At 54.5% G+C, this 2,410-nt stretch overlaps 1 long non-coding RNA gene across 1 annotated transcript; it reads left to right on the top strand.

The window, feature by feature from the left end:
• Window positions 1-167: 167 nt before the first annotated feature.
• On the top strand, window positions 168-2,393 carry LOC145718873 (uncharacterized). Its single transcript, XR_014142063.1, has 3 exons — window positions 168-590; window positions 873-991; window positions 2,093-2,393. It is a non-coding gene; the product is annotated as an uncharacterized LOC145718873 (long non-coding RNA).
• Window positions 2,394-2,410: the final 17 nt, after the last annotated feature.

Genomic DNA, 2,410 nt, shown 5'->3' with positions numbered 1-2,410 from the left:
AGCCCTTTTAGATGATTGATTCTCTCTGCTCTGCACATCTGCTAAAAAGGATTTTAGGGGCGCCTGGGTGGCTCAGTCGGTTAAGCGTCTGCCTTCGGCTCAGGTCATGATCCCAGAGTCCTGGGATCAAGCCCCGCATCGGGCTCCCTGCTCCGCGGGAGGCCTGCTTCTCCCTCTCCCTCTGCCCTCCCCTCCTCGCCACTGCTTCGTGCTCGCTCTCACGTGCTCTTTGTCTCTCTTTCTCTCTCTCTCTCTCAAATAACTAACTAAAAAATCTTAAGGAAAAAAAAAAGGTTCTTAATAATAGTTGCCCTCTTTGGGTGCTGGTTGACTTGCATATGGGTTTATCTCCCTCAACTCCTGTTAGATTACAAACTTGCAAGTAGGACTCCCCTCTATTTGTAGGTGCTTTTGTTAGTGGATTCTGCCCACGTGTGACAGGATGCTGGCAGCCCTCAGCTACTTTGGTCTTTCCACAGTATTCCCAGGCCTCCACTGCGCTGTCTGTGGGCGGGATTCGTCAGCAGTTCTCGGTGCCTGAGAACATCCAGCTCTCCCTCTTTTCAGTTGAGTTTCTGCGGAACATCAATGTACGTGCAAAGGGGCTTGGGGGTTGGGGTGGTGACCTCTCCTTTAACCCAGAGAGAGGAGCCGCCCAGCCGGCCAGGGGAAGCAGGGAGCAGAAGCAGTTCGGGCAAGTAGGAGTTGGAACCTCTAGTTCTGTCCCTGGTGGTGGTACCCAGAGGAGGAGGGCTTCCCCGAGTCTCGGGAGCTGTTGGTGAGGAAGCCAGGAGAGCTCTCCCTCCCTTCTTTAAATCAACTTCTTCTAAAGAGTTGTCTTTTTTTTTTTTTTTTCCTTCTTTTGCATATAGGAGTACCTGGCTGTAGTCGATGACCCTCCCCTGGACATCCAGTTCAACCCCTCGGGTTATCTCTTGCTGGCTTCGGAAAAGGGGGCTGCAGTCATGGAGAGCAACGTGAAGGTGCAGAGGTGGGTGCCCGGCACGACCACCCGGCTGCTCAGCTGCACACACCCGGCAGGCTCCGACACTGAGTTAGGAACTGGGGCGGGCGAGTTGATAAGACAGGTCTTGACTGTGCGGGAGCTCAGTCTGTCGGGTAACACAGACAAGACCTCCGGGACCCTGTGCTGTCACACAGACGTGGACCACACGCTGCCGCAGTGGTTCCTGAATTTGCCGGATCCTAAGAACCACCTGGAAAATCCCACACCCGATGAGCCAGAACGTGTAGGGAAGAGCCCAGGAATCTGCACACTTTTCCTGTAGGGGCCAGATAGCCATCGTTTTAGGCTTTTGGGGTCATATGGTCTCTGTGGCAGTCAGTCAACTCTGCAGTTGAAACAAAAGCAGCCATAGACAAAACATGGACAAAAATCTGAATGAATGAGTGTGACTCACGTACAAAGATGCAGGCAGCAGGCCGGTTTGGGCGGCCCCTTTCCTGAGTGAGTCTCATGGTCGGACAAGAGTGCATGTGTTTAACGAATAGACTTGCAAGGGACATCAGGTAATGTCCCAGATGCAGCACTTACTCACGTAGCCAGCCACCCAATCCTCCCCATTTTACATGTGGGTAAACTGAGGCACGAGGCGCTAGTCAGTGCTGGTGCTGGGATTCAAACCAGGCAGTCTGGCTTGCCAGTGTGTTCTTTTAGGATCTGTGTTGCTGTCTTTGGGGGACAGTGTCCCATAGGAGATTGTGCTGGTGGACAGGGCTGTGCTAGAAAGTGGACAGGAAGGCCCTTCTAGGCAGAAGGGAAGGGAACAAGGGGAGGGAACCAAGGGACCTGCTCTGTTGTGAAAGGACAGGGAATAGTTAGGGGATGACAGGGAGTTTAGTGTGGCCAAGGAGATACCGGGGTGTAGGAAAGGAAAGCGGGGTCGGGTGCTGAAGAGCCATGACTAGGAGGCTTGGTCTTGACCCGCTTAGCAAGGAGGAAAACTTGGGGAGTTTGGGGCAGAGATGTGACACAAATGAGGCAGGATCCCCACTTGTGGAGTTGGGGTCCCTACTTCCTCTCTGCAACCCCCGCCCGACACACCTGCACACAGTTGTGCATTTCTCTCAGGCAGGAAGGAGCCAAAGTCTGTCTGATGTCTCCTGAGCAGCTTCGGAACAAATTTCCCTGGATAAACACAGAGGGTGTGGCGTTGGCATCTTACGGTGAGGCCTGCTTGCAGAGGGGTTCAGGGGTCGAGGGGTGCCTCGGGTTGGGAGTCTCAGCACCTTCTAGCCACGTCAAGAAGCAGTGCTTCCCCCTGGCCGGCAGAGGCCCCCCCCCCCCCCCCCGGGCCATGCTCGCTCTCTGTCCTTCCACAGGATTTGCCTCTGGTACACTTGGGCACCATGACCTTCCCTGGCTTGTGAGCCCTAAAGAGGAGTCAGG

The sequence above is a fragment of the Leptonychotes weddellii genome, unplaced genomic scaffold (assembly GCF_054177405.1).
Source record: "Leptonychotes weddellii isolate Sample4059 unplaced genomic scaffold, ASM5417740v2 HiC_scaffold_23979, whole genome shotgun sequence".
In the NCBI taxonomy this organism is placed as follows: Eukaryota; Metazoa; Chordata; class Mammalia; order Carnivora; family Phocidae; genus Leptonychotes; species Leptonychotes weddellii.
The sequence above is the reverse complement of the archived record's forward strand: the minus strand, read 5'-3'. Positions and strand labels throughout refer to the sequence as shown.